The sequence below is a fragment of the Piliocolobus tephrosceles genome, chromosome 2 (assembly GCF_002776525.5).
Source record: "Piliocolobus tephrosceles isolate RC106 chromosome 2, ASM277652v3, whole genome shotgun sequence".
NCBI lineage: Eukaryota > Metazoa > Chordata > Mammalia > Primates > Cercopithecidae > Piliocolobus > Piliocolobus tephrosceles.
Genome location: NC_045435.1, coordinates 150,337,289 through 150,349,776, shown reverse-complemented (window position 1 = coordinate 150,349,776; position 12,488 = coordinate 150,337,289). Strand labels below are relative to the sequence as shown.

Here is a 12,488-nt window from a genome sequence, read left to right as displayed (position 1 = left end):
CTATACCAAATTACACACCTCAGCACTTCCATATATGCGGCTCCTCTGCAAAGCACTACTGTTCTTACCTTCTTCGCTTAACCAACTACTGGCCCTTAAGATAACAGCTCAAAAGTACTCTTCCTCAACCTGCCTTCTCCCAATTTGATTCAGATGCCCACTTACCTTATGCCTAACTCTACCCTAACATTAACCATTCTTTAGTATAATGGTTGATTTTCCACTGACTTCCATTGTGAGGATAGGGGACCTGTTTTATTAATCTATACTCTAAATTACTAGCACCCCAGAACTTGCAAAAATCATTTATTCAATGAAATCAACAAAAACAAAAAGACACGCTTCAGTATAATTCCCAGATATGAGGACTAATTGAGCTATACTTGTTCTACACAGAAGCACACAAATTGAAATGATTTAGGAGAACCTTGTAGTATGTCGTAGGAATAGATATGGATTATACTGTTTGAGATAAAAGATCTGAGTTTTCCATATTTTTTTTAAAACTATGTCATAAATAAGACCTAAAACAGTCACTTAACAAATATATACTGAGCACCTACTATAGCCAACGACTACAGCACTGATCCTCATATCAAATGCAAACTCAATAGGCAGTGAGCTTAATATTATATACTACTTGGTGAAAATTAGCACCATGATACTACATGTTACAATGACATTGAAATGTAGTAATTACTTTCAACCACAACTTTGGACATTCTCAAATCACATAACAAACTACATTACTTAGAACGTTTTCTTTTCCACAAAATCAAAATCCTTTTTGAAATGTCAGCCTTGAACATCATAAAATTATACAAAATGATGAGGAAACAGGCTTATAGTGCATATAAATATGAAAGCATATTAGCCTGCATTTAATTACCAGTTCAAACAACAACCTGATCTAACCTTTGACAAGTAAAATAAATATTCTGAATAATTTGACTAAAGCAAACATTTGCTGTTAATGCTAGCTAATTATAGTAAGAGCTGGAAAGATAAGAGGAAGAGAGATGACGAAGAGAAAGGAAGAGAAAGGGAGATGAAATTTTTTAATTAAGGTTGAGATCTGCAATTATTCATTGAAACATGATTTTTTTCAATGAATTTAATTCACAGAAAAGGGCAAACTCAGTAGAACACAGTTTCTTTATAAATACTCAGATAAAGAAACATTTCAGTTTATTAACTTATTTTTTTCAGTCAGTAAAAAAGTATTCATCTACCAAGGGAACAGGAAAACAAGTTATAGAATTAGGGTACAATCAATCTCTCTCTCAAAGTTTAGTTAAGAAAAAGACCAGGAAATGGGTTGTCAGATAAATAAATATAAGTAAATAATAAAATACAGATGCCCAATTAAATGTAAATTTCAGAAAAACAAACATTTAAGACACACTAAAAAGTATTCATTATTTATTAAAATCAAATTTAATAAGGAGTTCTATATTTTATCTAACAACTCTGCCAGTAGACAGATAATGGCAAGTATTCATGGGAAAATATGTGGCATGACCGCTGTAGGAGCTCCAGGATTAAGAGACATCTCAAAGGGCAAGGCCCCCAAAAGAATTCACCCAAAGGCAGGAAAAACATGCTTCTTCCAGAGCTGTCATGATCGCTACTGGAAAAAACTAAAATGTGTGATTCAAAAATGCACTGATCCAGTTCCACAGAATCTTGTTTTTCAATTACCCCGAAAAAAGGAGGTACAAATAAACAAATTCCTTAGTGGAAACCATCAGCTACCATACGGCAGAAAAATGAAACATTCTGACAAGAATACAAGAGCTGCTGAGTAGAAAAAGAGCGTATAAGACTGTCTCGCTCTGTAGCCTAGGCTGGAGTGCAGTGGCGCGACCTCTGGCTCACTGCAAGCTCCACCTCCCGGGTTCATGCCATTCTCTTGCCTCAGCCTCCCGAGTAGCTGAGACTACAGGTGCCCGCCACCACGCCCGGCTAAGTTTTTTGTATTTTTAGTAGAGACGGCGTTTCACTGTGTTAGCCAGGATGGTCTCAATCTCCTGACCTTGTGATCCGCCCATCTTGGCCTCCCAAAGTGCTGGGATTACAGGCTTGAGCCACCGTGCCCAGCCCCAAGACTACTCTTAAACAGTTTTGAGACTACAGCTGACCCTTGAACAACATGGGTTTGAATTGCACTGGTCCATGTGGATTTTCTTCTGCATATACCTCTCCTGAGACAGCAGGACCAAAACCCCTCCGCTTCCACCTCCTCCTCAGCCTACTCAGTGTGACGGCAACAAGGATAAAGACGTTTATGATGATCTACTTCCGCTTAATGAATAGTAAATATATTTTCTCTTCCTTAGGATATTCTTAGTAACATTTCCTTTTCTCTAACTTTATTGTAAGAATACAGTATAATACATATAACATACAAAACGTGTTAATCAACTGTTTATGTCATTGGTAAGGCTTCTGGTCAACAGTAGGCTATCAGTAGCAAAGCATTTGGGAAGTCAAAAGTTATATATGGATTTTTGACTGCATACGGGTCAGCACCCCTAACTTCCATGCTGCTCACTGCATTATCTTTATCAGTGAAGAACGTAAGTGCATAATTTAGGGGGAGAAATCCAAAGAAAATGTGAACTTTGTTAATTTGTTGAGACTAATATAAAATATTAACTCTTTCACTCATGAATTAACATAACATTTGAACTCTTGTATTAATGGTAATAATTATACATGATACTGCACAAGAATCTAAGGTATGATCATCTCTGAATGGGACCATAAATTTTGAAAACATTCAATAATGCAAAATGTGAAGAAAATATGTTGTAGTCCATATTAAATGGCCAATTTAATTGATTAGTAACTTCAAAAATGATGAGCTTACTTGCTGATGGAGTAGAAACCTATTAACTTGGATACACAAGCCAAGAACTCTCAGCATAAATATGCAAATGTTCCAATTGTAGTAGAAGACTATCATTATTTACAGAGGTAAGAAAAATTCCAATTTCCCAAACATATAAATATATACAGACTTTATGAAATTGATATAAGAAATGATAGTCACTTAAAATATTAAAATATTATTAAATGATGAACTTGAGTATCATTGGAAAGTGATCTGACTTGGGCATTTCTCTCAGAATCCACGTTGATTGCAATGGTTCCATTTTTTCATAAAGGACATTTGTGCACATGTAAATTTCTGTTCATATGTGTTCTAACACCAAAACTGTTTAGGTTGTCCATGCAAGAAATCTGACACATATTAAAATGTCTTTATAAGCCCTCAAAATGGGAATAAAACTATTTCAATTTCATTTTCATAAGAGGGAAAGATTAAAGCACTGATAAGGTGAAAAAAAGGATACAGGAGAAAGAGGTAATTATAAAAGAATGCAATACATAGTGCTCACATAATATCTTGAAGTCAGAAAAAATAAAGGCTCTATGGTGATTGTCAAAGAATGTTTCAAGACATCACAGAATACTAAAAAACAAAACAATTCTATAAACTCTACATAGAACAGATACAGGCCAGAAAGGGTATATGAAAAGAAGTAATTAACAAACTGAATAAACTGGACTACAGAGGAACTACACAAACCCTGTCCCAACTCCCAGGGAATTTTATTAGCAAAAATATACACCTCCTTTTCCATTGTATACAATTAGGTAAAAGAGAGTAGCATACTATGTCCAAAATTTCATTGAATACCATAATAAAATGTCTAAAAGCTAAGTCCATTAGAGTTCTATAATTCTCACCATCCTAATTTACATGAAATCATTGCACAAATAATTTTTAGAATTTTGAAATCTATGTGTAACCTTCAGTAAACAATTGAAAGTAAACGACAAAATGTCATGCCATGCTTTGTCATATGTGGAACAATGATGCAGTTCAATTATATTTATTGAACAAACTAGCATCATTTGTCTTTCTCTGTGCTAAGAACTGTTTGGAGTAGTGATGATTACTAATACTTTACTTAATGCTTACTAAATGCTAGACACTGTGTTTTATGTATATTATTATCCCATTTAATCTTCTCAGCAATCCTATCAAACAGGAATCATTATTACCCCCATTTCACATAGGTGGCAATTGAGGCTAGCAGGTTAATGATTTCATCCCAAGGTCACATACTAAGTGGCTGGAAATTGAAGTGAACCTCCTTCAGAAACTCATTTTAAGATATCCTACTGCTTTCTCACTATGTACAATGGCATAGGGGAAAGGAACATCAGGGAATAGAGATAAGGAGAGAAGCAACATGCCCTGGGAGGTAGAACACAAAAAATATACAGACCACACAATGAAAAGTAGAATGTCACAGCAAAGAAGATGTATTAAAAGGAACTCTAACTCTGAAAGGTCAAGGGGTAAATACAAGGGTCTAAAAAGACTTCATGGAGAAGGGAATATCTAGGACAGACTTGGAAGAAATAGTATTTCAAGAGGCAGAGATGGATGGAGAGAGCTGACCAGAGGTCAACTCAAAAAAGATTGTTCTGAAGCCAGCAAAATGGACAATAAAATAGTAAATACCTATATTTGCAACAGAGAAAGTTGCACTGAGAAAAAGAAGCTGCAAAATGGACACATAAAATTATATGAAATGCACATTAACAATAAAGATTTACATTTAAATAGCAGTTTGCAGTTTACAAAAATTTTCACATATATCCTGCATTCTCAATGACAGTGATATCGTCTCCTAATGGACAAGATTGGTGCATAGAGTGGGTGTGGGGAATCATAGATACTACAATAGTTTATGGTCCTCAAATGGAACATAGTACATAAAGAGCAACATAGTACATCTGTGTATATTTGTGTTATTAAACTTTCGTAGGGGAGGATGACTGGGAGAAGTTTTTCTTTAAAGACTTTTTAGGGGTGCAATGATTTTTTTAAAAGGTTCAGAAACACTGACAAATACTACCTCATTTGATCATCCCAACCATCTAATAAGTAAGCAGGTATCATTTCCTTTTTTAAAAAGCATGAAACAAATAATACAGGAAGATTTAAAGAGATGAATGAAGGAGAAAAACAAGTAGTGCATGGAATGGAATTTTATACATATACACAGCCAATAACATAAAATAATGCGCAACCTCACTCACAGTTAAAGAAATGTCAACTAAAACAATCAGATGTAATTTTTCACCTATCAGATTGCAAAATAAAAAAGGTGGACAATACCCAGTCTTGATAAGAATTTGTAGAAATAGGCATTTTGATACTAATGAACTTGATTTAAAAAGTGCAAGTTTTTAGGAAGGCAATAACTATCAAAATTACTAATGCATTTAACTTTTGAATCAACAGTTCTACCACTAAAAATGTATCCTACTTATATACCTTCTAGCCAAATCTATGCAGAAAGAAGTTGATTATAATACTGAAAAACCATAAGCAATCTAAATGTTCTATAACCCTTGGGTTTATAAATTACGGTAATCAGGCCAGGCACGGTGGCTTACAGCTATAATCCTTGTCCTATGTAACACATATGGACAGAAGTTTACATGTGCACACATCCTTGGGAGGCCAAGGCTGATAGTTCACCTGAGGTAAGGAGTTCAAGACCAGCCTGGTCAACATGGTGAAACCCCATCTCTACTAAAAATACAAAAAAAAAAAAAAAAAAACTACAAAAAAAAAAAATCAGCCAGATGTGGTGACAGGCAGGCACCTGTAATCCTAGCTAACAGGGAGGCTGAGGCAGGAGAATCCCTTGAACCTGGGAGGGAGGTTGCAGTGAGCCGAGATTACTCCATTGTACTCCAGTCTGGGTGACAAGCGAAACCCAATCTCAATAAACAAATAAATACGTATATACATAAAGATAATCCAGAAATGGAATAATAGGTAGGAATTAAAAATCTAAATGCTCTGATGCAAAAAAAAAAAAATGTACACAGCATACTGAAATCAACAATGCTACCTGTATGACCCCATTATTTTATAAAAATATGCAAATGTAATTTTGCTATGCATTAAAATTTCTGGACATACAAGAAACGAACAAAGCAGGAGGAAGAATAATTCTCCAACTGTACACATAAGTGCACACTTTTAAAATTGGATGTGAGGACTGTTTTTTTTTTTTTTTAGAGATAGAGTTTCACTCTTGTTGCCCAGACTGGAGTGTAATGGCGTGATCTCGGCTCACTGCAACCTCCACCCCCCAGGTTCAAGCAATTCTCCTGCCTCAGCCTCCCAAGTAGCTGGGATTACAGGCACCCACCACCACACCCGGCTAATGTTTTGTAATTTTAGTAGAGATGGGGGTTTCCCCATGTTGGCCGGTCTGGTCTCGAACTCCTGACCTCAGATGATCCACCTGCCTCGGCCTCCCAAAGTGCTGGGATTACAGGCGTGAGTCACCACACTCAGCCAAGGATGTATCCTTCAAAAACATTTAATTATAAAAATGTTAAAATGATTTGCTCCAGTTCTTACAATTGTGAAGCAAAACTATGAATAAAATTCCATTCTTTTGGCTCAAAATCCATTGTTTCTTATCACATTACTTTATAAAGCTACTGTTCAGAAAAAAATCGTATTGGTGATTAAATATGGTAATGTCTATGGTTCCATAATACCTACTGAAGCATAAATGCCCCTGTAAGTTCTCAAAATGTCTTTCATGATCTACCCACTCCTGTGTTCCCAATCTTCCCTTCCATGTCTTTTTAGTTTCTAAAAAGCATTCAGTGTTTTCCTACCTCTCTATTTTCTTAAATAACAAATCTTGGTCAAGAAATCCTCTCCCAACCAATTCCTCTTTCTAAAACACTTTATTACTTCTTTTTTAAACCGATCTATTCTCATGACCTGGCATATAATAATAAATATTGCTGAATGAATGAAAATATATCCATCAGAACAGATTCTGCTAATCACTTTGTAAAGTTAATCTCAAATGCTCCATTCTCTGAAATGCTTCCTAACTTCTTTTCATTCAGTGAAATTGTTAAATTGAATAATTTCAGGAAGGGAGTCATATTTCTCCTTGTAACGGGGAAAAGTAAACAAAACAGGAGGTTTCTTTCTTCCGAGAGAATAAAAGGGAAGGAATACCCTTGAGAAGAGAAAAACCCTAGAATGTATCAGCAACCATTAATTTTTTCCATCACCATGCTTATTTCTATAAAAGAAAATTTCCAGAATCAATTTATTCATTTATTATTTTTTTTTTTAAAGAGACAGGAAATCTCTCTGTCACATTCATAGCTTACTGCACTCTCCAACTCCTAGACTCAAGTAATCTTCCAGCCTTAGTCTCCCAAGTAGCTGGGACTACAGATGAGTGTCACCATGCTCAGTTAAATTTTTTTATTATTTTTGGTAGAGATGATGTTTCCCTATTTTGCCCAGGCTGATCTCAAACTCCTGGCCTCAAGCAATCCTCCTCCCAACATGAGCCACAACGCTTGGACCAGAATCTACTGCTATTGACACTGATGATTTAAGTCAACATTATCTAGGCTCAAATTGAGGAACTGTCCTAACTATCTGACATTAGACAAATTAGCTAAACTGTGTCTCAGTTTCCTCACATGTAAAATGGTGAATACTCAATTCACAGGTTTTGTGAAGACTATATTAATATCCCTGAAGTATTCAGAATATCTGACATATACATAGTAAGCATTCAATAAATATTAACTATAATTATTATTGCCATCACCAACACACTGTCACTACTCTAGTGAATATATTTACACAGTAAGGTCAGTATAAAATCAAAGACAGGATTGCACCTACAGTTGAAAACACTGGAACCTTTGAGTGATCCAAAAGATTTGTTCACAACCTTATACATTATAATTAGATATTCCATGCTGTTTTCTCAACATGTCTGTAGAGGAAGGAAAGAAGGTAGTAAGCAGAAATTGAGGAAATCCAGGGCTGCACAAATATAATATACATTCAACTTAATCCTCCCATGTGCCAGAAGCTAGTGTAGAAGATAAGCATTTAGTGGTGAATAAATAACTTGCTGCCCCCAGAAAATACACATTCTAGGAAAAGACAATAAGACAAGGATAAAGAGTTCACGTATCAAGTAGCAACACATGTTATGAAGAAAATGTAAAGAGGCCTAGGGGATAGAGAAAGATGGGATATGGCTGAAAGCTTACTTGGGAGCTGGGAGCTTATCTGAGAAAGTGTAGTCTTAGGAAGCACCTCTGAAGTGGCGATATTTGAATAAAGTGAGGGAACAAGCCACATGATAAACCTGGAGGAAGAGCATGCTGCAAACAGCAAATGTAGACGACCATAAACTGGGAAATAGCTTGGAAGTCTGGAAATACTGGGAGAAAAAGAAGGAGAAACAGAAGAGAGGCTCGGTCACTTCCATCCTTTCAGGCCATGGAAGGACTTTCATACTCAGTGGCATGGAAAGCCATTGGGAGCTTTTGAGCAAGGATGTGACATGATATGATGTATTCTTTAGAAAGATCACAAATGGTTCAACTGATGAAAAGCACTGACTACTTGCCCATCTACTCAGCCCCTTCTTCAGAAAAGAGCGCTTCCTCAGAAAGGTTAAGAATAAAGGCAAATATTTAGCATTCCTGAAAATCATATTAGACTATGGTATATGAGAAAGTGCAAAATAACATAAAAAGCAACCACTATAGAAACCTGAAACAAGATCAGTAAAAAAAGAAACCAAACAAGTTAGTAAAAGAAGGTAAACCAAGTAACATAAAAGGGCATCTAGCCAGATGACAATCTTCAAGATGCTTCTCATATTTTTGGAGAAATAAAAACATCAGCACAAAATAAAAACATAAGACGAGATAATCATATAATAATATGCAATACTAAATGTAATTTGATTTTATATTTGTATACACAAACCTTATATTCTGTTTTCTTTTTCATATATTCATTGTTACGTTCGGGCCCCTGCTATAGGTTTGAATGTTGTATCCCCTCCTAAATTCCTGTTGAAATTTAATCCCCAATGCAACAGTATTGGGTTTTTAGAGGGGTTGGGAGGGGTGGCTGAGACAAGGTCTCACTCTGTCACCCAGGCCAGAGTGCAGTGGCATGATCATGGCTCACTGCAGCCTCAACGTACAGAGCTCAAGCGATCTGCCCACCTTAGCCTCCCAAAGTGCTGAGACTATAGCCCCCAATGCAGCAGTATTAAAAACTAGGGCCTTCAGGAGGTGATTTCGCCATGAGGACTTCACCCTAATGCATACAGTTAATGCTTATTAAAAGGGCTGGAGGGAACTAGCTAGGTCCTTTTTGCCCTTCCATCCCTTTCACCATGTGAGGATACAATATTAATCCCTTAGGAGAATGCAGTAACAAGGTACCATCTTGGAAACAGAGACCAGCCCTCACCAGATACTGAACCTGCTCCCATCTTGATCTTGCACTTCCTAGCTTCCAGAATTGTGAAAGAAAAAAAAATCTCTGCTCTTTGTAAACTATCCAGTCTCTGGCATTTAGCCACACCAGCACAAATGGAGTATGACAACTCCTTATACAAAATTATATCATACTTTTTGTTCTACTCCTCCTTCACCCCTCTATTGTCCACTTGGGCAGATCTATAGAGAAAGGCAGATAAAAGGGACTCATTTATGCACTATCCTCTTAATATATACTCTAGTAAGCACCCAAAGCCAGAAAAAGACAGAATTAAGCAGTATAGTATTTTGTGGAAAAGCCAGGTAGTTACTCAGTCCATGATGATTAACAAAACAAGTGGAAACAAATATTTGAAAATACATTAAATTTCAAGCAAGAAAATGCTAGCTCAAAACATTACAAACAAAAAAATTGTTCACCTCCTCAGTCTATATGTCTTTTAGTTTCGAACTCTAAGACATACTAGACATTTCAACTTATGTCTCTTCTGTCCTTCTCCAACTACCCTAATTTAAGCTAGCATCATCTGGATTGGTCTTGAAGCCTCTGGACAAGAGCTACCAGAATCCCTCTCTTGCTCCCCTTAATCTCCTCAATAAAGATCACTGCAGTTAAATTGATTTTTAAAGCAGTAAATCTGATCATATCACTCTCCCTATGGAAAATCCTTTGATGAGTGACTACTCACAGGCTGAAATTTCTAAGAGAATCTACAAGCCCCTGCATGACCCTTGGCCACCAACCTGGCTCAGTCACTACTGTCCCTGAGCTTTCTGGGCTCCAACCATACTATCTGTAAACTCTGCAACACAGTTCATTCCAGCCTCAGAGCCTTTACAAAAGTTTCTTGCTCAGCTTGCAAAATCTCTGTCCCAATTTGCCTGGGGAACAAAACATAAATTTCACTTCCTTTTGTGAGGTCTTGTTGGACACTGCCCGCCACCACTAGATTAGTTCTCTCCCTTACTTGACTTCTGGGTAGGCCCTATCTTTCCATCATTGTACTTATCACAATCATATATGTAAGAGAAAGGGTGGGGGAAGGGAGCATGATGGAAGCAAGGGTGTTTACATATATACACATATGTGTATTTTAAAGGTTTACTGCCCCCCTGAATTCATGAGGGCAAGGAAAATGCCTAGCACAGTGCTGGCACAATGAAGGCATTATTATTATTATTATTATTTATTTTTTTTTGAGACAGAGTCTCGCGCTGTTGGCCAGGCTGGAGTGCAGTGGCACAATCTTGGCTCACTGCAACCTCCGTCTCCCGGGCTCAAGCAATCCTCCTCCCTCAGTCTCCCGAGTGGCTGGGATTACAAGCATGTGCCACGGCATTATTAATATTTGTGGGAAAAAAGTGAGATAAAATTGGACGCAGCACATCAGGATGCCACAATGACATGTCATAAATCAAGATGTCTCAGATAACGGGTTAACTACACATTTTTATTTTTAATGACTCTGGTTTGATTCTAAAAATAGGTAAAAACAGGCTGGGCACGGTGCCTCACGTCTGTAATCCCAGCACTTTGGGAGGCCGATGCAGGTGGATCACCTAAGGTCAGGAGTCCGAGATCAGTCTGGCCAACATGGTGAAACTCCATCTCTACTAAAAATACAAAAATTAGTCAGGCATGGTGGCACATGCCTGTAATCCCAGCTACTTGGAAAGCTGAGGGAAGAGAATCACTTGAAGAAACCCAGAAGCCAGAGGTTGCAGTGAGCCGAGATCATGCCACTGCATTCCAGTATGGGCGACAGAGCAAGACTTCATCTCAAAAAAAAAAAAAAAAATGGTAAAAACTGATCCAACCTAAAATGCATAATTCAATAGCAACAAGTATACAAAGTACACAAAGATACACCTAGATTGAAAATATCAGTGGGGTCTGGGGGGTGCCTACAACTAAATTCATCAGCAAAATGAGGGTAATTAGAGCTCATTTCTCTCTGTTTAGAGGGAGTGACCATAATTTAGATTTAAGTGACAAGAAAGGAAATACAATATTTTTAAAGGAGTAAATATGGAAAGACTTAACCCTTTCTCTCACAGACTCTTCATTCTCTCACTCTACAAGGCATTCCTGCATATTACTAAATTAGACATAAAATGCCACATATTAGCCAAAGCTTTTACTTATATTTTCTTGAAAATTAAGTCAACAAAAATTTGATCACACCACTGCATTCCAGCCTGAGCAACATAAGATCCTGTCTCACACATACACATACACACACACACACACACACACACTCTCTTCCAATTATTTACCTAAATTATTAAATATTCTCAGCTATAACTTTCTTATTTGGGAGTGAATTCCTTTTCTACAATCCAATAATCCTAAATTTATTTCCTCATACAATTAAAAGATAAACTAAGATAGAGTGCTACTTTATTTGACCATTTAATGCCAATATATAAAGAAAATAAAAATACCCAAGCTTGTTACTCAATTAAAACATATTAATTTCATTAATCACATTTAAAAATCTTAGTTTGCTTCCTTGAGGAACTGCCAACTACTGAAGTTCATGAGCTTCTACACTAGTATATGGCATATCAAATCCTAATATGGGGGAATGGAAGGAGAAGATGAACATGTGAATGAGCTGGGGAAAGAAAATATTGGTACCAACTCAAACAATCACTGCTTTATGAAGAAAAAAGACAAAGCAAACTCTAGGTCTCTGATTAAAAACACTACCTTCCTAAAAACTATTTTAGTCAGAAACTGCTGGTGATAAGATTGGATTGGATAAATTCATTAACAGAGTCAGTATATAATAGATTTTATGAATTGTCAAAAGGTCTTTAGCACTTACCAGCCTGTTCAGCTGCGAATGTGAATTACAAAAGACAACCTTTAGTTAGCTCTAACAATCCTGCTGGATTTGGGTTTCTTTTAGTATTATGTTATTCTACTTTTGCTTCTGAAATGAAGTACTAATCAGACAAATCTGTAACCCTAGGAAGTCAGTGTCTGTTTCTTTCTCCTTCATTCTCTACATACTTACACAGACACACCTATCATTCAGATAGATAGATAGATAGATAGATAGATAGATAGATAGATAGATAGA

At 36.6% G+C, this 12,488-nt stretch overlaps 1 protein-coding gene across 16 annotated transcripts in view; it reads right to left on the bottom strand.

Annotated features, from left to right (window-relative positions):
- TBC1D5 (TBC1 domain family member 5) overlaps positions 1-12,488 on the bottom strand; it is a 606,671-nt gene that overhangs the window by 372,709 nt on the left and 221,474 nt on the right. The window contains exon 1 of one of the 16 annotated variants that reach the window (XM_023207337.1): positions 11,053-11,087. The exons of the other annotated variants lie outside the window; for them this stretch is intronic. The gene's annotated coding sequence lies outside the window, so the exon portion shown is untranslated. Of the gene's footprint in view, positions 1-11,052; positions 11,088-12,488 lie in introns of those variants that run through there. 16 annotated transcript variants of the gene reach the window in all.